The sequence below is a fragment of the Lissotriton helveticus genome, chromosome 1_1 (assembly GCF_964261635.1).
Source record: "Lissotriton helveticus chromosome 1_1, aLisHel1.1, whole genome shotgun sequence".
NCBI lineage: Eukaryota > Metazoa > Chordata > Amphibia > Caudata > Salamandridae > Lissotriton > Lissotriton helveticus.
In genome coordinates, this window is record NC_136057.1 from 1,116,895,229 (window position 1) to 1,116,918,544 (window position 23,316).

Here is a 23,316-nt window from a genome sequence, read left to right on the forward strand (position 1 = left end):
AAAGTTTTTGGGATTTTTAGCCTGGATACATTTAGAAATGGATTAAATAATGAAATACCTTGGGAGAATGCAATTGTATGATCCCAATCTAGTTCAGATTTTTATGATTCTAGATAGATACTTCCTCATCTAAATTCATGTAACCATTGGTTAATGCTAGGAGGAGTTGAATTTACTGAATTTATTGATCTCTTTTTGCTCCTGCGAATCCAATGTTGTCAGGCTTGAGTCTGATAACATAATTGACTCTGTTATATAATCTAGATAGTTATCATTCTAGGTTATAGGTTATATAGTTTTCATCTGGACCTACTATTTGCACCATCATATGTTAGTTACCAAGATTTTCATATACTCGGTTATTGATTGGCACTGTTGATCGAAAGTATCTCAGTGGACAATATTGCTAACAAAATCAATACTCTATAATCATCAAGTATTGCGATTAAAGATCTATTCTTATAATTTAGGGGTTACAAACAACGGTGGTGCTAGCACCTATTTTTATACACTGGTGATTGTGGATCCTGATTATAGAATTTCTTATATCTCTTGGTTACGGTAACAATAATCCACCTCTAAGAGCGGAAATTGAAATAATATCTTATGTCCCGACTTTAAGACCTTGACTTTTGGTCTTTATTTCTGAATACTATAAAAACTATTCATTGGCATGGCCGGAATATAAGCTATGTTTAATACATTTTGAAAGAGACGATATTTAGTTTGTCTATATATTACTAACTAACGTTGTTGAGGCTGAAGATTCTCAATGAATATTTGATAATATCGATAGGCTCCTTCACTATCTTTTGCCAGTGGCTATAACTTTAATTTGGATATATGTTGGAGTCATATGATATATTCCACCGACGGGCTTTACCTTTTGCCCACCAATAGATGACCTGCACTATCACGTGATCGGCAAGCAGCCAATCAGTGATACATTCTACTGACTGGGCTTTCCTTTCTTTTTGTCCACCAATAAGATGACTTGTACAAACACGCGATCGGCAAGCAGCCAATCAGTGATACTGCGAGGGAGTATTTAAACAAAGCCTTCCCTCAGCTGCTTTTGGTTTTTTCCTTGCGTCTTTACCCGCCAGACAGCGAGGGTTCCTGCCTCTCATCGCAGCCTCTGCACCTATGCTACTTGGATAATCAGCCAAAGGTACTTATATATCGGCATGCGTGTTTTTTAACTACTGGAAGTGACTGAGCATTAATCCTGCCCGCCATGTATCGTTTGCCTAATTTTTCCTCTTCTTGCCCTCTTCTTCCCTTGTCATATCCTTATATCGGCATGATGGGATAAAGGGTTTGGAGACGGTAAAGCCCTCCTTGGCCTTAATGTTTTGCCTACTAATTCAGCCTAAGTTGTTGAATATCGTTCCTTCTCCGTACTAAACAGCTATGAATTATGAATTATAAATTGAGTCTGTGCTTATAAGCTGTTGAATACCTCCATTTAATCAGGTCTATTTACTTAACTTCCTTCGTATTTAATATCCCGTTGGATTTAAAAACTATTTTGATCTTTACGCATATAGGGTTGTGGTTAACCAATAATTAACCCACTTTTCTCGATTTCTTTCCGCTTTAGCATTACGACCTTTCATCCAGTACGTCAGCGCGGAGGTCGAAGGCAGTTAATTTTAGATCAGGTAGCTGACGCTAGTGTTATTTACATAACTTTAGTCTTTATTAATTTTTAGCCAATTTGATTTACACGTTCGTTATTTCATTGTCTCTTACAGATTGCGTCATCGTTTACTATCATAAGGTGAACACTGTTTCCACAATTTTGTGTCACATTTGAATTGTCAGCGTCTACGGTCCACCTGTTGTCCGTTCGTCGCTCCTCACAATAGGAACATCATTTTCCTTCAGGTTGGTGATATGAAATTGAGCAAAAGAAAGGCTATTAACAATTGAGAAGAAATGTTCTTACTTCCTTCTTCCTTTCTCCCCTATTTCTGTTATTGGTTACAGGTCCTGCTTTTTCCTGAGATTTACAAGAACAATTTTGATTCTTTTTTTATGATGATATCATTGGATTCCTAAATATCCGGTAAATATCATAATTTAGGTTCTCCTCTACTACTATACCTTAGAAAACTGTTAACTAGAATCAAGACTATCCAGTTATATTTTAACCAGTCTTCCTATTTCTTGGGATCTTTAGACCTGAACACTATCGGTTAATACGTTTTATTGTAGTATAGAGCTAAATAGCTAAGTACTGAATGAAATGTTGGTATTATGAGATATAAACTCTGTAATACAACTATTTTATCTATTAACAGAATTGGAATTTTGACCCTTCATATCGAAAAGGAATTATCTTTTATTTATTTTATTTTTAGTGTTTTCTATAGCGCGAACATGACCCAGCACAGGGTATCAGAGCGCTTTACAATAGCATATAAACAACATTCTTAACTTTACATGTTACTAGCCATAGGTGATTACGTATTAGCAAATCCGTAAGAGCTAACATAACCAAAAAGTTCACATATAGATTTCTATAGAGTCTTTGGAACTTAAATGAGATAAAAACTAGTATAACATTTCATTCTAGTACAGTGAGTTGCTTGTGTGGAAATTCTACCAGCCAGGCAGAATGAAATAAAAGAAGTACAATTATAAGGATTTAAGGGAGAAATTTCCTCATATGAAACGATTTTGCTTCCTTTTTAAATTTTGCGATGGTTGGAATTCTTCTCAACTCCGGGGGGAGGGCGTTCCAAATTCTCGGTGCCGCCCCTGAGAATGCTCGGTCATAAGTTCTTTTCTTATGGAAGCGCGCCGGTTTCAGTAGTAGATCAGCATTGCTCCTGGAGGAACGGGACCCTCCCGACAACGTGAGTTTCTTGGCGAGGTAGACTGGATATTTGTTGTGAATTGCTTTGTGTGTGACACATGCCAGCTTGAACTGTATTCGTGCTTCGAAAGGAAGCCAGTTGAGAGCTTTCAAGTGGGGGGAGATATGGTCAACTTTTTTGGATCCCGCTATGAGTCTTGTGGCTGCATTAAGGCATGCTTTCAATGGGGCTGTTGAGATTTTAGGGAGCCCAGCTAAGGTTGTGCAACCGTATTCAATCCTTGAGATGACCAATGCCTGAACTGCTGTTTTGAGGTCTGCTTTGTTTAAGAAAGGCTTTAGTTTTCTTAAGTAGCTTAAGTGGAACCTGGCGTTTTTTGCCATTGTGTTGATATGTACAGACATATTAAGGTTTTTGTCCAGAGTGATACCCAGAGATTTAGTTGACTCCACAATCTTCGGAGTGCACTTTAGAGCTGTGATGAGGTTGGACCATTCAGCAATCAATGTTTTGCTTTTTTTAGGAGTAATCAGGAGGAATTCCGTTTTTTGAGGATTAAGTTTTAGGTGGTTCTTGGTTAGCCATAGAAGTGTTCTTGCTAGAGCAATGTTCATTGTCTTTAAATCATCAGTCGACGCAACCTTAATGTACAGCTGAGTGTCATCAGCATACATATGGTAAGCAATGTTAGCTTTTTGAAGTATTTCCGTAAGAGGTTCTACGTATAGATTGAAAAGTGATGGAGATAGCGTTGAGCCTTGAGGAACTCCTATAGTATTGTCAGTTGCGTTTGAAAGGGTTTGATTGACCATTATTTTTTGTGATCTATTCTCCAGAAAGGAGCTGAACCAGGATAGCACTGTCCCCTCAAATCCCATCCTGTTTTTCAGTCGATCGAGGATATAGGCATGGTTCACCGTGTCGAAAGCTGACGACAGGTCCAATAAGATTAGGAGGCATGTTTTATTCTGGTCCAGAGCCAGTAAAGCGTCATCTACTATGTGCAGAATCGCAGTTTCTGTACTGTGATTTGGACGGAAACCGGATTGGCAGTCATTTAGAAGCTTGAATTTAGAGATGTGTAGGCTCAATTGATGTTGGACACATTTTTCCAGAATTTTGGCCAACATGGGAATATTGGTTACCGGTCTAAAGTTGTTCGCATCTAAAGGGTTCTCAGTCGTTTTTTTTAGGAGTGGGATGACTTGTCCTGTTTTTAAGCAGGCCGGTATTTGACCTTGAGACAACGAGGCATTAATGATCTTGGACCAGGCCGGGATTAGCAGGTGATTTATGGAGGACCAGCATTTCGCCGGAAGGGGATCATTGTAATGATTGTTAGGTTTCGAGGTCGCCATGATTTTTGAAATGTCTAATTCGCTGACCTGTGTAAAATCTGACCATCTCGCACTGTTTTTGGGTTCGGCTGATTCTGGTTCATCCGGCACCTTATCTCCCCAGTCCTTCTCCAATTCAATGTCATCCGCCGCTTTTTTGAGTTCCCTCTCCAATGAGTTGGCCTTGTTTGAAAAGAAGATCGAGAAGTCTTCGCTGTTTAAGCAAGTTTTGGCAAGGACTGGAGCTATTTTGGCCGCCTTGTTTGATTGATCTTTAAGTAGATCGAATAGTTTCCTTGGTCTATTAACTGCATTGTCCAGTTCTTTCCTGAAGAATTCTTTTTTAGATTTAATAATGCTTTTATTATACGCTTTCCTGGATTGTCTCAGTAAGGTTAGCTGGGGTGAGGAGGGGTGTTGTCGCCATTTACGTTCCGCTGATCTCAGTGACCTTCTTTCTTCATTTAGGGCACCGTTGAACCATGGGTTTTTGTCTTTGTCTGAGAATCTTTTTAGTTTTAGCGGGGCTATGTCCTCAATGATGCTGGACATTGTTTCGTTGTAATGTAGCGTGAGGTCGTTGACGTCCTCCATGCTCATGGGTGGCTGCAGATCAATATTGCATCGTGCCGCTAGGTTTTCCATATTAATTTCTCTGGTGTCCCTAGACCATTTTTTAGGTTTAATAGTTTGTGTAGATGATTTAGATTTTCTGAGGGGGATTTCGAAGGTAATTATGTGGTGGTCCGACCAGTCGCAGGGTGTGATTGCAATGTTCTCAATAGATTTCTCTTTAGCTATGATCCAATCAAGAATAGATCCTTTATTGTGGGTGGGGAGATGACATCCTTGGACTAAGGATTGGCTATCCAGGAAGGATTTTAACAGGGTGATTTGATTGTCATCATGATCTTCCCAATGCATGTTGAAGTCTCCTAAGAATATATCGCTCGTCTGCAGATTAGAGTCAGACGTTATGATTTCTATCAACTGGTCTGTGAATTTGGTTTTAGTACCCGGGGGGTGGTATAAGGCATGTAGTTTACAGTTCAGGTTATTTGCTGCTCTTAAGGACATGCCTAGATATTCACACGACTCTAAAGGCTCAGCTTGTATTTTTGTTATGGAAATGTCAGATTTATGTATACAAGCGATGCCACCACCTTTTCTGATGATTCTGTCCTGCCTCAAAATCTGGTAGTTAGGGGGGACCAGTAGGTCTAGGCAGGGCGACGAAGAGTCAGAGAGCCATGTTTCCGTTAGAATGATTATGTCAATGTTATGGTTAAGAATGAGATCAGCTATGTCTGCCGCGTGTTTATTTGCCGATCGACAATTGAGTAGAGCGCAGCGAAAATGCTTCTGCTCAATGCTCAAGGGTGGCAGAGATTCTTCAGGCGTTAATGCCACTCTCCTAAGATTGTTGGCATTGATCCATCTAGTATTAGCCTGAGAGTTTCTACAGGCTTTCGTTACTATAGTTTGAATATTATGGTTTTCTTCTAGCTTAGTTTTAGTGGTAGGCCTGGGTTCATATGTGGATACAATAGATAATAGCTCACTATCAGTCAGATAGTTGAGTTGCGTGCGAGGACGGTAAATTCTGTTCGATAAAGCCAATGGGGTGGAGCTTTGTTTAACATGCGTTTCATGGTGGGAAGAATGAAAAATCTCCATTTTTGCCAGCCATTTTTCAGACAGGCACAGTAGGTTTTTCATATCTTTAATAGCGTCAAGCATAGCTTTGTAAGTTTTACGAGATTGGGCACTGAGGTTTAAGAGATCATTATTAGTTTGATTTATTCCGATCCTAGCAGAGTCTGAAAAATCAGGTGTGTTAGTGGGTTGTGCCGAGGGTGTCTCTCTAGGAGGTTTTATTTTAGTTATCCCTGTAGGCTCTAAGCATATTCTGTTATGTTTAGGGATGGTTCCTCGCTTCTCCTTGAGGTTCCTCAGCGCTCCATTTTTGCTGACTTGAACTTGCTCCGTCTGAGCGGTTTCCATCATGCTAACAGTTCTCGCTAGTGGGTCGATATCAGTGTTAGTGGTAGGCTGTGAGCTCAAGACCAGATTCGGGGGCATTGTTGCTAGTTGAGTGTTATTGTCCCTGTCTACCTCTTGATTGGAGTCATGACAAAGACGTTGTACAAAGTTGGGTGGGATGGTTTTAGACCACAATGCAGAATCAGACTGTTGTGTTTCTATCGCTATGTCGGCATCAGAGTCCTTAACGCTCAAGTTGTTGTCATCCTGACGTACTAACTGAAGTTCCGTATTGGTGTTTCTGCTGATAGGCGTAAATGCGCAACCATTAGCATTAGTCTGTGGGTTCCTGATTGCCTGCAGTAACATTTGATTTTCAATCATGTTGGTGTTTCTGCTGTCAGGCTCAAGGGTGCTATCATTGGCATTAACCTGTGAGTTACTGGTTTCCTGATGTAGAGTTTGAATTTCATCATTAGAGTTGCTGCAGACTGTCGCTGTAATTTGGGTGGGATGATTGGATTCCATCTCCCTGTCGACTTCAATTGTAGCCCTAACCGGAACGTTCCCCGGTGGCACAGTGCTAGTTTGGGACTTAGTGTTAGGCTGGATCCTTTTTAGAGTGGGGCTGCTGAGGACGTCATTTTTTAGTGTTAAGAACATTTCATCAAAGCGTTCCAGATCTTTATTGGCCGCTTGAATGAGAAACGTGCCATTTTTGTAACACGTAATATTTAATGAAGCCCTACATTTCCTAGACGGGGTAATGACCAACTTTGTTCCATAGGGAATGTTTTTTGATTCTTGAATTTTCAGAAAGTTATTTATAGCATTCCTCCATCTGGCCGTTTTTGTACTAAAGAATATAAAGTCGTTTATAAATGCGCCATTTTTTTGGTTAAAGGAGGGGTCAAGTATCAGTGTTTCTGGGTTAGATCTGAGAAGGTTGTGTTTAAAGATTTTGGAGGCATTTTTTGAGATAGTGGGAGGGTAAATTATAGAGTAAGAATTTGTTCCTTCCGGTTTTAGGTGTTGACCTGGCATTGTGGAGTGCTACCGGGTTCTATATAACGTATATCGTATATGTTGCTGTAAATCAGAAATGTGTCCACTTTTAACTTCCCTAGTATGATAAAAACATAGATTGAGCTATTACTGAGAGTATGCCCCTTCCAAGATGGCAACCTTGTAGTACTAACTGGTGTGCAGTCCTATGTCTCTGTTCATGAAGCCTGTTCTCAGAGCTACTTAGTCCTTTGTTAGTTTCTAGAACACCATCTCCCTGGTGTAGTCCTCTGTCCACTCTTATACCTACAGCCAGCAAAGTCTCTGAATAGCCTCACAAAATGGTGGCCATATTTCCTTAATCATCATCAACAAGGTATGGTTATAAAAAGAAAGTAACCAATTATTCACCTACAGCTCTCTTCCTTGCAATCAGGGCAAAACTAGCAACCTGTAGCTAAAACAAAACACTAAATTCTTCTGGGCACAGCAAAGCGTCTCACCGTTTGATTTGGTGCAGTCACCGATCCTCCTGTTCAAAACCAGATTTTCTCTTTTTTTAATTTTTATTTATCCTCTGCAGAGGGAGGAGGGGTGGCGGGTCGCTCGGTGCTCTCTCTCCGTGTCTCCGTGTCTTTATTTATCCTCTGCTGAGGGAGGAGGGGTGGCGGGTCGCTCGGTGCTCTCTCTCCGTGACTTTATTTATCCTCTGCAGAGGGAGGAGGGGTGGCGGGTCGCTCGGTGCTCTCTCTCCGTGTCTTCACCCGCGGCGGTCCAGATGTGAGGTCGGTAGGCTTATCAGCACTGTCTTCTACTTCCTCATCAAGGATTCTAGAAAGTATCAAGTTCGTATATTAAAAATAAAAAAGTAAGTGATGCTATATGTATATATATATACATCGTAAAAAGAAGGAGTCCCCTTTGTTGTCTTTTAAGATACATAAAAAAGAGGTAATTAAAACCCTTCCTGGGGACTTCATCATAAATCCTTATTAGGGATTGCCCTTACTAAACCTTATGTTAAATGAGCACAGAAATCTTATTTTTTTCACTCATGTCTATCCATGAGTTAGACTTGTCGAACAAATAGGCTTCAGATTAATTCTCTATAACTAAAGTTTTATTGAATGTTGTAAAATGTATTTTAGTTGTTAAATTAATTTATGTTTTTTAACAGAGATTATATGTTGTTTATAATTTAGGTTGCCTTGTGGCTTTTCCTGAAGAAGGCGCTGGTCGCCAAAACGCGCGTCGAGAAGATACATTATTGTGCCACATTTTTTATATTGTGTTTTTTATTCATTCATTTTTGTTTTCTGTATATGTTGTTGTATATGTATTGTATGCCCCTGTTTAGGGTCAATTTTATTCTTTGGCTTCGTTAAACCACTGTTTTTAATAAGTTTTATGAACTGATGTAATGTCAATTAAATTGTACTACTATTTCTTTGAGAATGGTCCTTAGCCTTTAATCCTTTTCTTGAGACAAGCGATTGCAATTGCCTAGATATATACTTACACACATGATTTTACCCTGATCTAGGAATTGTTTATTCTTTAATGCTCAGGGGGGCTTTGTTTCATTCGCCACTGAACCTAGTAAGTACCAGTTGTTGTTTCTTGGTTGTTAGTCTTCTTTCGCTAATTTATCTTTATTAAGGTCGAGAAGAATTAGACTTGACCTCACTAAGTTCTCAAGTTAGCGGGTACAGGTAGCCAAACAACTAAGGGCCAGATGTAGGAGCCCGAATACCGGTCCCGACCGGTATTTAGGTTTTCAGATGTAGGGGCATGTAATTTTAAGAATCGGTAATTTTACCGATTCGGTAAATATACCGATTCTGTAAAATACCGAATCGGTATATTTACCGAATCGGTAAATCTATATGTAGCTGACACTCCTGAGAGTGCCACAGGCCCTTAAGAGTCGGTATTTTACCACACAATCCTATTGTGTGGTAAAATACCGAATTCAGGTGTGCATGCACATCTGTGCATGCACACCTGTGCAATGTGACACACAGACATGCCCTTAGGTCTTGTATGTGTGCCACATGTTACACAAGCCTGTACTTGGGGTGCTGGAGGGTGTCAAAGTGACACCCCCTGCACCCTTGCAGGATTCGGTATTTACCGATTCGGTAAATACCGAATCGGTATTACCCATTGATTCTTATGGACTTCAAGGCCCATAGGAATCAATGGGCAATACCGATTCGGTATTTACCGAATCGGTAACTACCGAATCTTACAGATTCGGTATTCCTGATTTCGGAATTACCTAAATCTGCACTCTTCCCATTTACAGACTCTTAAATACCGAAACGGTAAAATTCGGTATTTAAGAGTCTGTAAAGGGGAATTACCTACATCTAGCCCTAAGCCTCTTGTTAATTCTTATTATTCTTTAAATGTACCGCGAGCGCCTGAAATTAGAGTTTATAAGGTTTGCCAAACCAATAGAATTGGAACGCTAAACCTTCATTTTATTATTTGACCTCTGAAGTTATGTTTTTGATCTTTCTAACCATGACACATCTTTTAAGAACATACAAAGTGTTTAATAGCTGAAAATGCTTTCTTTCTTCAAACATCTCGAAATAACTAGACAAAGGACTGACACAGACTGACCTTGACTCTCCGGAACTTTTACCCATCGAAAAACTAAGAGCGTTTTAGTTTTTTAAACACGACACTACCCTGACTGAAACCGTGCGACACGAACGTTGCTCCTCTTCAGCTGGAATCTTCGGTGAAGTGCGCATTGGAAACTTGGAGCGCACCTCACCTGACGGAATTAGTGGGGAGAACTAGACCGCTGAACAGCGGTGCACTGAAGGTTGTCGTCGGCCGTACTGGAAATCCGGCGATGCCAACAACCACTCCAACTCAATGGGAAATCTGTTTGCGGGCAAGTTATGTAGGTGAACAAGGAAGAAACATTAGCCCGAGTCAGGTGAGAGGGAGGAAACCGCCCACGATTCCTGACAGTACCCCCTCCCAACGAGGTTTCCTCCAATCGTGGTTTGCAAGGATATTTGGCATGGATGGCTGTGACCAAACGAGGAGCATGGACATTTGAACTCTTTTCCCATGAACACTCATCAGGTCCATAGCCTTTCCAGTCGATAAGATAGAAAAGTTAATTACGAAACTTCCAAGTCCAAGAGGCGTTTTACCTCATACTCCACCTCACCATCAAGTATTAAAGGATCAGGAGGAGTGAGTCTACGCAATCCGGATTGAACTGGTTTAAGAAGAGATACATGAAACACTGGGTGAATTTTAGTGGTGTTCGGTAGAGAGAGAGTCGATAAGTTACTGAATTGATGACCTTAATAGGATAGGGGCCCATGAAACGAGGTTGAAATTTATGAGGACCTTTGAGTTTGAGATTTTTTGTACTTAACCACACTAAATCCCCTACGTGAAGATCAGGTTCTTTTTTACGTTTTCGATCAGCAAATTGCTTGTGACCGTTATTAGCAATTGACAAATTCTGAGTTACAGATTGGTGAATTTTAGCTATATGTCGGGCCATATCTTGGATTGCAGGAACTTCTACCTCATCAAAATTTACATATGAATTAGGATGTCTGCCAGAGTTGATGAAGAAAGGTGAGTGGCCAGTGGACACATTGAGGGTATTATTATGCGCATATTCAGCTGTCCATAAATGGTCTGGCCAATCCCCTAAATCGTTTAACAAGTAAAGGCGCAAATACTGTTCTAACTCCTGATTAATGCGCTCCGTCTGACCATCAGTCTATGGAAACTGGTGGTGTAACAATGATCAACATTAAGTCCCTTTACATATTCCTTCCAAAACCGGGATAGAAACTGGGACCCCCTATCTGAAATTGAGGAACTGAAATCTGAATTAGGCCCTGCAAGTAGACTAATGACACATAATAGTAAGATAGAAATTAGCGTGATGTACCTATTAGTCCTGTGAAAGTGTTCTTAGCGTTAGTAAACTTACACACGTACTTATTTAGTAATCTATGCACGCTTTATATTAGTTTTCGTTTGTCCTCAGCAATATGGGTTAACTAGACCAGCGCCATTTTTGTGGCCTAGCCTGCTTGAAACATTAGTTGAAATCTACCATTATAGTTGGCAAGAGCCATTCTCTCTCAATGAGTCGGGCACATGTAACAAACTGCTGCTTCTGCATGTTAGGCCTGTCAAGGTTGTAGGTGGGGGTAGGCCAGATAAGCACATTCCAGGAGGTGCTGTGCGGACTCTCCTAGAGCTGGCAGAAGGGAGTCACCCTCACCGACCTTGCTATAACGAGCTGAGCTAAACTAAGGATGCTTTGTGTCCCATATATGGTCTTTCCTTTGCACCAACCTGTACCAACTTGTATTTTTCCTTCTTAGGTAACGGTTTTGAAATGTAACAGTATATATATGATCTCTTGATAATGTGCCAGCAGTCGTCTCAGCGGACCTCGAGGGGTGAGGTTGCGAGAGGCTCCTCTGGTGCAGTTGTTTGTTTAATAAACGATTGAACTTTCTACACTGCCAACTGACTGGTTATTGGTAATTGGTGTTGGGGCATTAGTAAGTATAGCTCTATATGGTTTTATTTATTTTTCGGTACTTCAAAATCACAACCTTGGGGAAACCATGCAAACGTATGATATGCTGATTGAAGAGTTGGGAAATTTGTTTAGCAGTGGGTGTGCCTTTGTGAGGTACAAAATGTGTCATCTTGATAAAGGTGTCTAAACATACAAGAATGGTATCGTAACCCTGGGATGAGGGCAATTCTACAATCAGATCCAGGGAGACTGTGTGCAAAGGATATGGAGGAGTTGACATAGGTTGCAGGAGACCTTTAGGAGCCTGTCTGTCCGGTTTTCCCCGAGCACAAGTTTCACAGCCTAAGACGTATTGATGGGCGTCTTTACACATGTGTGGCCACAAAAAGCGACGCTTGAGCAAATCTTCGGTTTTCAGTATACCCTTGTGCCCAGCCAAGGGGTTGTCATGACATTCTTGCATCGCTTTTATCTGAAGTTCTTTAGTAGGTAAATACAAGGTGGTTCCTTGGTATGGTAGACCATGGCGGACGCAACGTTGTGGATCTTCTGAGGCCCAACCTTCCATGTTCAGAGTTGACATTTGATTCCGAACATGATTCCCAAATGGCTCTAAAGAGATTGTTCCAATGAATTTGTCTTCGGGGATGATTTGTTGATTCTCAATGACTGAGGATTGGTTTTCAGGATCTAGTCTTGAGAGAACATCTGCCTTGCCATTCTCAGAACCTGGGCGAAAGGTGATTACAAAATCGAAGTCTGCGAAGTAGAGTGACCAACGCAATTGGCGGGGGGTTAGTATACGAGCTGATTGTAAGAATTTTAAATTGCAGTGATCTGTAAACACTGTTACAGTGTGTTTCGCCCCATCAGATAGTGTCTCCAGTCCTTGAAAGCATATTTTATCGCCAGAAGTTCCTTCTCAGTTATTGTGTAATTACACTCTGCAGGATTGAGTTTGCGAGAATGAGAAAGCCACCGGGTGTAATTGCCTTGTGTCCTTATGCCTCTGTGAGAGTATTCCACCTATGGCCTGGTCCGACGCATCTGTCTCCAGATAAAAGGGCTCAGAGGGGTCTGCGTGAAGTAAAACTGGCGCTGTAGTGAAACTTTTCTTCATCAGTTTGAAGGCCTCTTCAGCGTCATCTGACCATTCAAATTGTACTCCCTTCTTCAGCAAGCGTGTTAACAGTAGGATCTTTTAGGATAAACCATGAATGAACCGTCTGTAAAAGTTAGAGAATCCAATGAAACTTTGAACTTATTTTATTGTAGTTAGAGATTTCCAATCCGTTATCGCCTTCACCTTCTGTTCATCCATTTTTATACCTTCAGGGGATAACACAAATCCAAGAAACTCCACCGTATCAGTATTGAATAGACACTTCTCCAACTTGACAAATAGGGAATTTTCACGGAGACGTTAAAGCACTGCTCGAACTTGACCTTGATGTTCTTCCTTGGTATTGGAGTAGATTAAGATATCGTCTATGTACACAATGGCATATTGGTCGATGAACTCACTTAAGACATCATTGATGAAATATTGGAAGGCCGCCGGGGCATTGCAAAGGCCATACGGCATTACAAGGTATTCATATAAGCCGTATTTAGTCCTAAATGCTGTCTTCCACTCGTCGCCTTCACGTAGTCTAATTAGATGATAAGCTCCTCGTAGGTCTAAACAAGTGTAGATTTTTGCTTCCTTCACCTGATCAATCAGGACTGAAATAAGGGGTAAATGATAGCGGTTCTTGACTGTGATTCTGTTTATGGCTCTAAAATCTATGCAAGTCCTGAGATCCCCCCCCCTTCTTCAGTACGAAGAAAAGAGGTTAAGTGACTGGAGATTGTGACGGTCTAATAAACCCGTTCTCCACATTTTTTGCCAAATACTCCTTCAGATACATATTTTCTTTTTCCGTCAAGGCATATATCCGACTGCATGGCAGGTTGGCCCCTGGTTAAAATTCAATTTTACAATCATAGGGTCGATGGGGAGGTAACATCTCAGCTTTGGCCTCATCGAATACATCCTTGAAATCCTGATATTCTTCGGGTATGGTGACAGTTTGAATTATGCATATTGAGTTCTCATTTTCACATAACAGGGTTGCCGCTCTAGGTCCAGACATATTCTGCTTTTTGTCATAGCAATGGGTTACGCAATAGTTCGAATTTAACTTAATTGTGCTAGCTTCCCAGTCGATTAACGGATTATGCTCTGTCAGCCAGGGTAAACCTAAAATCAGTTGGAATTGGGGGGCATCAATCAAATTCAATTGCAAAGTCTCTTGATGTCCTATAGTTGTCATCTGTATTGGCTCGGTGTGACTAGTTATTGGTCCTGAAGTTAAATCCGTTCCATTAACTGCTCTGACCTTTTTACTGCTTTCTTTTTGGATAGCCTGCAATCCAATTTGCTGTATGAACCGAAGTTTGCAAAAATTACCTGTCGCTCCCGAATCCACCATCACTATAATTCCAGTCAAAAACTCTTCTCTGAATTTCAACGTCACAGACATGACCAAATGGGGTGATGAGACCTGTAGAGTGTTGGCCAACAGATGATTTGTTGGAGTTGTTTCCGTAATCACATCCACCTGTCCCACTCCACCTACCGGTGGTGTAGCTAGCTTTCCTTCTCCTTCAAAGATATCTTAGGCCTCTTTACACAAGTTTTAACAAAGTGTCCGCTGCCTCCACAGTACATACACAATTTGTTCAATCTTCGCCTTTCCTTCTCTTCCTTAGTCAGTGGACCTTTGACAACACCAAGTTGCATTGGCTCTACTCCCGAGGATCCCTCCAACGTTCGTGTGTTTTCAGTTTTAGCACGATCAAAACGTGGAACACTGGATCTGAATTATCTTCTACGTTCTCCTTTTCACTCATTTTGTCGATAATCGATTTCCAGGACCAAATCCACAAGTGCCGAAATTTCCGTAGGCAGATTAGGTATTTGAGATAAGGCATCCTTTAGCTCTTCACGTAAACCTCAGTAGAAAACGGCCGCTCTTTTATTCTCGGGCCAATTTGTCTCCACTACCAATTTATTAAATTGAGCTAAATAAGCCATTAGTTCTCTTTTGCCCTGTTTTAGTTCTAACAACTCGTTGTCTGAAGCCTGAGATGCAGTTCTTCTATCGAAAATTAGAAGAAATTATTTTTCGAAGTCTTCTAAATTATATAAAACAGGGTCATCTTTCGTTACGAGGGGCATCGACCACGAGGCAGCATCCCCACTAAGGTAGGACAAACTAAACGCCACACGGGATTGAGCATCAGGGAAAATCGTCGGACGGCACATAAAATGCCGAGAGCATTGTGTCAAAAAAGATTGTGCATTCTGCGGGTACCCATTAAAACGCTCTGGGGGTGCAAGAGGTATGACAGGGGATAAGGAATGAATAACCTGTGTGGGAGTCAGAGGGGATGTATCAGCATTAGTTCTCTGACTGCCAAAATAGGAAGTTCCTTGACTAGCTTCTGGGACACCTCTCTCAGATTTAAAACTCACTATTTCTTGCCTTAGAATTTTATTCTCCTCCGGAACTGCCTCTAGATCTAGCCCTCAGCCATTCTGCTCGGGTGCTTAAGCCAACGTGGGCACTTCACTCTGTCAAGTTGAAACCACAAAGGAGCAGAACGACATACATTTCCAATGCCCCCACTAGAACATCCCTGTCAGGCCTGGCCATGTGGCTGGGGGCCAAGGAGCCATTTTGAAGCCAGGCAGTGTGTTCAGGCCTGACCCAGTTTGCCTTGCTTTCATCCATTAGGCCCAGGGGTACTCAGTGGTGCATGGACCAAGTCTTTCTGTGGGGTATCTTGAATTTAAACATCATTGAGGGCATGGATGGCATTGGATTGTGGTGATTTATGTGTGTTTTTCCACTTATTGGGGTGTTGTTGGGGCCTGGCCATGTGGGTGGGGGAAATTTTGAGGCCTTGTCCAGGCAGCGCCTGGCCATGTGGCTGGGGGTCAAGGGGCCATTTTGAAGCCAGGCAGTGTGCTCAGGCCTGCACCCAGTTTGCCTTGCTTATATCCATTAGGCCCAGGGGTACTCAGTGGTGCATGCACCAACTCTCTCTGTGTGGTCTCTCTTCTATTAATTTAAACATCCATTTTGGATTAGAATTGCAATTTTTATTTTGTGCCTTTCCGTTTTTGGGTGTGTTGTTTTAATAATAATAAATGCAATGCCTAGTTGCAAATATTAATTGAAGAACGACATATGCAACATTTATTTAACTGATGTTCCTCTGGCTTCCTTTGCCTTAAGGTGCACAAGAGAATCACATCAGTCATCGTTCATCATCAGTGCCAGGAAGAAGTCCTGCAGCGGTGTGTGCAGCACAACGTCACGTGACGTCACGTGTGGCCACAGACAACTCTGCAACTCGTGCAACTGCGGCCTGCTGTTCTGACATCTGAAGAAGATGGGCCCAAAGAAAGGTGGGCGTAGCGCCTCTACGAAAAAAGTTGCCAGTGCCACTGCCAGTAAGAAGGAGCAGAAGAAGCAAGTGGCACCACCTACCAAGGAGACTGGTGTGCCCACAGACACCTTTTTTGGGGAAAAAAAACTACGCCTGCAGCAGCAGCAGTGTCCGCCAGGGACCTAGCTGGGAGCAGCAGCTCCGCTTCATTGGGCTCAGTGCCACCACGCCAAGTTAGGTCCAAGACCACGAGCGCTGCAGAGGCAGCCACTGTAATTGCTCAATCACCATCGACCAGTGATGTTGGCTCATCGCAAGAAAGTAGCATCCAATCAATGCATGGTGTAACTCATCTGACGAGTGTTCAACAACCACAGCCGCAACGACAAACACAGGTGCAACTAGTGCAAGCGCAAGTACAAGCCCAAGTACAAGCGCAAGTACATGCGCAAAGAGAGGCGCAAGGAGAGGCGCAAGCGCATGGAGAGGCGCAAATAGAGGCGCATGGAGCGGCACAACTGCCCACAATGCTTGTTCCTCCAGAAGTAGGGACACATCAGGAAATCGAGATTCAAGCGGATGTATCATCCGAGGAAGCCACTCCTCCTGATGATGACCCATTGCCTTCCAGATCCCCAGCAAGAAAAAGGTCAAGGAGGGCTACTACTACAAGTTCTTCTTCAAGCACCTTTCCTTCTGATGATCTTGATGTTGATTGGAACCCAGCAATGCAGTCTGAGAGTGAGGCATGCCATAAGCCGACAAAGGTAGCTATGCCTAAAAGGAATATTCACGCAAGGCTTCCACTTATGGGTGATGACGACGAACAAGAAGTGGTGTCTTCTGCTGCTGATGTACAGTCTGACGACGACCCAGTCATCACAGTGGTTACTCCAGCCCCAGCGGGCATGCAGACAGACATTTTGACCCTATCCCGAAGTGCTGCTGAGCGGGATGTAGGCGCGTGGCACTGGTACCACCACCAATGCAGTTAACTGCTACACCAACACGACCTACAGCTTCCATATTTTCTCGTCAGAAGGGCCGGCAGGGACCTCCATCCAGCTTGACCTCCATTACCTCCAGTAGTGGTGCTGTAAGTGCACAACAGAGTCAAATTCAGCCTCGCGCATCCTCCACTTCATCTGGCATTGAAAGTAGCACCTCCACCCCCAGCAGACATCTAAAGTCCCCAGTTTGGGACTTCTTTAGTGTTAGCAAAAAGGCGGAAAACATTGTCGTTTGTTCGATTTGTAAAAGTGTAGTTAGTCGGGGTAAGCTTGGTACCAACTATGGTACCGGAGGCCAGAGAGGTTGTCTCCAAAAACACCACACTATCATTTGGGAGGCACACCTAAGGAAGATCCGGGAATACAAAAGTACAACAAATCGAAATGTATCCATTCATATTGCATCTGATGATGACGAGGGGCTGATCGTGCAGGGGGAAGTGAAGAAGCGACAGACATTTTTTCTGGTACACCCAGTACCCCTGGCATCAGCACTGCAGTGGTAGCGCCCAAACCCTCTACCCCAGCAACATGTATGAGGCACACTAAGAGTCTGGGAGAGACACCAATGCAAAAAAGTACATCAATGAGCCTAACTGGTTTGAAGAAGTGTGCATCATCATCACGTAAAAAGGTCCAGACCACCATTAGAAGCATGTTTTGGTCGGAGGTGCCATTTGAACGCAACCACCCAACGGCACATCTGTATAACGCAAAGCTGGCTAAAATGCTAGCGCTGGACCTTCTCCCTTTTTCTTTCGTGGAAGGGGTGGGTTTTCTCGAATTTGTGGCAACAGTCTGCCCTAAATGGAAGGACCGTTGCCGGTCCTATTTTGCCAGAGTTGCGGTTCCAGCACTACATCAAGATGTGCTGGAGGTGATTGGGGCAGCTTTGGAGAAGAGTGCTGTTCACACTATCCACCTGACAACAGACATGTGGACCAGTTGCCAAGCCCTTGATTACATGTGCATCACCGCACACTGGGTCTCTTTTAAAGGGGTTAGAGACAAGTTAAATGCAGGTGTTGACCCAGACACAGTTTTTCAAGCTACTCGGAAACATGCAACAGTAACCATGTTTGCCATGGAGAAATCTCATACTGCACAAAACATTTTAGATGAGTTTCAGAGTAAGGTCTATGAATGGCTGCATCCAAGAAAGTGCATGATTGGTTATATTTCCACAGATAATGGCAGTAATATAGTTAAGGCCATGCATGAGGATGGCTATATCAGAGTGCTGTGTTTGGCGCACAGTATTAACATTGTTGTGCAAGATTTTTTTTAAAAAGAATACACAGTCAGCAAGTTACTGACCACCTGCTGAAGAATCTGCACACATTTCAGCTATTCTTTTAAGGCCCGGAAGCAGCTGAGGAACATGCAACTTGAACGTAGACTTCCAGTCAGAGGACTCATCCAGGAGGGGTAACACGTTGGAACTCAACCTTCTGCATGCTTGAGCGTCTGTCTGAGCAGTGGGTCATAATCAATCAGTATGTCTTTGCACTGGGTTCTACTATGAAAGACATGTGGCTAGAGTTGGAGGAATGGAAGCTAGTTAAAAGCCTGACAGACATGCTTCGTCCTTTTGAGGTCTTCATGCATGAAGTCAGCAGGGAGGACTGTACTTGGCAAAGCTATCCCATTGTTGCGCATGCTAGAGCAGCAACTGAAGGCGGTGTCTTCAACGTTCCGAGATGATGCTGAAAAGCAAGACGCATATCAGTTGGCGGAGAGGTTATTAAGCCGCCTAGTTGACAATGAAAGGCATAAAAAAATACATACAGAACAAAATTACATTTGTGCCACTATTCTGGATCCACGGTACAAAAAGGCCGTGGCCAGCAAAGCATTCATTCCTTTTAATGAAGCAGATGTTTCAAAGTACAAACATTGGCTAGCTCTGTCAGCCAGTCGGTTCGGAAAAGAGCGGCAGAAAATTGAAGGAACCGGCAGAAGTACTACTGAATCAGCAGGCCATCCAGCGTCAAGTTCCACTTCTGAATCTGTGGCCGAAGGGAGTCACTTTCCCATACAGCCTTTAACGACACCAGCAACTGTATCATCATTCTCACCTGCACCAGGCCCAGCCATAATATTGTCGGAAGCGGATTGGCTAACTCATCAAGGGTTTGCACGTTCCAGTGATGCAAAGGCCACAGATGGTACGCAAAGTGGAGCAACCCTGGAGAACCTTGAGTCGATGGTGCAGGCCTATCTGGATGACCCAACAGAGGTCTTTGTTAATCGGAACCCATTGCTGTATTGGTATGGGAAAAGGCCTCTATGGCGACTGATCACCAACCTGGCTCTAAATTATTTGTCTTGCCCACTCGCAAGCGTGTCTTCTGAACGTGTTTTCAGTGCTGCTGGTGCCATTGTAACTTCAAAAAGGACCCGCCTCTCGCCCAAAAATGTGGAGAGGTTAACAATGATGAAGATGAATCAGCACTTCATACCACCAGATTACAAAATACGTGAATGCACGCAGGAAGAGGAGGACACCGACTTAGGTGACGGAAGTTCTTCTCTGTTAGCTGACCTACTCCCGTCTCAATTCACAGAGTTTGAGGACGAGCTCTACTTTCCTGACACCGAGGCGTGAAAATGACTTCCTTTTTTTTTCGTCCTTATTCACTTTTATTCCTGTGTGTCTTTCTTTGTTTTGAAACTTTTACCACAACAAAACTCTAATCACCTAATCACAACAAGTCCATCAGCAGCACTGTCTTCATCTTATTTCCTTATTGATTTGAATGTGCCGCAGTCTGCATTCCTGAGGTTCACAAGTTCACAACTCAATCATGCTCCTCTATCCTCCTCCTCCAGACTCCCCCTATCCATTTCCCTCAAGGCAGATGGCTGGATTACGCAGAATCAAGAAACTTTGTCTTCGTAGATGAGTCCCCTCAAGTTGGACTGGAATTACTGAGTACCTGCTTGCTGATTGCTGACAGTTACTTCTGAAATTGACAGGAGAGGCTGCCTTGTGGGCCCTAACTTTCAGAAGAAGATGCGGACAAAAAGTGGAACAGGTAATGAATAATGAGAAGATGGCACGATTTGAACTTAGGCCTCTGCAAGGTAGCAGTATTGCATGTTTTTGGGTGGCTGTTTGGAGGTGTTCTATATTTTTGGGAGTGGGTTTAGGGGTTTGGGAGGCACGGTGGGAAGGTCTAATTTTGATTGCAAGTGGTTTGAAGAAAATCCATGGTGGAAAAGTGGTGTTTTTTAGCAGTATTGCATGTTTTGGGGGCCTGTTTGGGGGTGTTTTAGATATTTGGGAGTAGGTTGAGGGGTCTGGAAGCACTGCTGGGAAGGTCTAATTTTGATTTCAAGTGATTTGAAGAAAATCCATGGTGGAAAAGGGGGGTTTGGGCCTAGTTTCAGAGTGCGTTTTGGCACAATTTTAACTTAGGCCTCTGCGAAGTAGCAGTATTGCATGTTTTTGGGGGGCTGATTGGGGGTGTTCTATATTTTTGGGAGTGGGTTGAGGGGTCTGGGAGCACTGCTGGGAAGGTCTCATTTTGATTGCAAGTGGTTTGAAGAAAATCCATGGTGGAAAAGGGGGGTTTGGGCCTAGTTTCAGAGTGCGTTTTTGCACGATTTTAACTTAGGCCTCTGCAAAGTAGCAGTATTGCATGTTTTTGGGGGGCTGTTTGGGGGTGTTCTATTTTTTTGGGAGTGGGTTTAGGGATTTGGGAGGCACGGTGGGAAGGTCTAATTTTGATTGCAAGTGGTTTGAAGAAAATCCATGGTTGAAAAGGGGTGTTTTTTAGCAGTATTGCATGTTTTTGGGGGGCTGTTTGGGGGTGTTCTATATTTTTGGGAGTGGGTTGAGGGGTCTGGGAGCACTGCTGGGAAGGTCTAATTTTGATTTCAAGTGATTTGAAGAAAATCCATGGTGGAAAAGGGGGGTTTGGGCCTAGTTTCAGAGTGCGTTTTTGCACGATTTTAACTTAGACCTCTGCAAGGTAGCAGTATTGCATGTTTTTGGGGGGCTGTTTGGGGGTGTTCTATATTTTTGGGAGTGGGTTGAAGGGTCTGGGAGCACTGCTTGGAAGGTCTAATTTTGATTGCAAGTGGTTTGAAAACAATTCATGGTGGAAAAGGGGTGTTTTGGGTCTAGTTTCAGAGTGCGTTTTGGCACGATTTTAACTTAGGCCTCTGCAAGGTAGCAGTATTGCATGTTTTTGGGGGGCTGTTTGGGGGTGTTCTATATTTTTGGGTGTGGGTTGAGGGGTCTGGGAGCACTGCTGGGAAGGTCTAATTTTGATTGCAAGTGGTTTGAAGAAAAGCCATGGTGGAAAAGGCGTGTTTTGGGCCTAGTTTCAGAGTGCATTTTGACACGATTTTAACTTAGGCCTATGCAAGGTAGCAGTATTGCATGTTTTTGGGGGGCTGTTTGGGGGTGTTCTATATTTTTGGAAGTGGGTTGAGGGGTCTGGGAGCACTGCTGGGAAGGTCTAATTTTGATTGCAAGTGCTTTGAAGAAAATCCATGGTGGAAAAGGGGGGTTTGGGCCTAGTCTCAGAGTGTGTTTTGGCACGATTTTAACATAGGCCTCATCAAGGTAGCAGTATTGCATATTTTTGGGGGGCTGTTTGGGGTGTTCTAGATTTTTGGGGATGGGTTGAGGGGTTTGGGAGGCACGGTGGGAAGGTCTAATTTTGATTGCAAGTGGTTTGAAGAAAATCCATGGTGGAAAAGGGGTGTTTTTGGGGGCCTAATTTCAGAGTGCGTTTTGGCACGATTTTAACTTAGGCCTCTGGGAGGTAGCAGTATTGCATGTTTTTGGGGAGCTGTTTGGGGGTGTTCTATATTTTTGGGAGTGGTGAGAGGTCTGGGAGCAGTGCTGGGAAAGTCTAATTTTGATTGCAAGTGGTTTGAAGAAAATCCATGGTGGAAAAGGGGTGTTTTTCGGGGCCTAGTTTCAGAGTGTGTTTTGGCACAATTTTAACTTAGGCCTCTGCGAGGTAGCAGTATTGCATGTTTTTGGGGAGCTGTTTGGGGGTGTTCTAGATTTTTGGGGGTGGGTTTAGGGGTCTTGGGGCACTGCTGGGAAGGTCTAATTTTGATTGCAAGTGGTTTGAAGAAAATCCATGGTGGAAAAGGGGGGTTTGGGCCTAGTTTCAGAGTGCGTTTTGGCACGATTTTAACTTAGGCCTCTGCAAGGTAGCAGTATTGCATGTTTTTGGGGGGCTGTTTGGGGGTGTTCTATATTTTTGGGAGTGGGTTGAGGGGTCTGGAAGCACTGCTGGGAAGGTCTAATTTTGATTGCAAGTGGTTTGAAGAAAATCCATGGTGGAAAAGGGGTGATTTGGGCCTAGTTTCAGAGTGTGTTTTGGCACGATTTTAACTTAGGCCTCTGCAAAGTAGCAGTATTGCATGTTTTTGGGGGGCTGTTTGGAGGTGTTCTATATTTTTGAGAGTGGGTTTAGGAGTCTGGGAGCTCTGCTGGGAAGGTCTAATTTTGTGTAAAAGTAGCAGTTTGGTCGTAGGTTGAGGGGAAAGGAGAATTTGGCCCTGTTTCTGAGGTGCATTTCGGCGCATAGGCTAACATTGCTGGTAATGGTTATTGCAGATGTCACTGGAGACAACTCTTCTGGCACTTTACGCAGCTGTAGTGTAGGAAAAGCACTATACATTTACCCAACGAGGTAGCACTTACTGGATTAGCCAGTAAAAAGTACTCCAGTAATAGTTATGCAAATCGCAAAAAAATCCACGAGTTTGCGGGAAAATCTGCGAATTCTCGGATTTGTTTGCAATTTCGCGCAAATTTGTGTTTTTTTTGCGATTTTGCACGAATTCGAGGACCGCAGATCCGCAAAATTCGCCCATAGTTACTAATTACTATCCTTGAAAAGGAGACTCAGAGTACGCACTTTCGAAATGATGCTTGTATGTAATGCTGTCACCTCTGAAACTGAAAGTGTTATTTTTGCACTACACAGCGTACCTTATATTTTTTTCTCCGTGGTGTTATAATATCACTTCCTGTTTTTCCATCAACAATTACAGGCCGGCTTTTACCCTGTGCCATGGAACAAACGATTAACTCAGGCTTACCATTAGCGATCTGCAATTCTGCATAAGGCAGGCAGTGGAGAGTGTGTCTGGTCACCAAGATTGATCGACGGAGCGTCAGGTGGAATGGAGGAGTA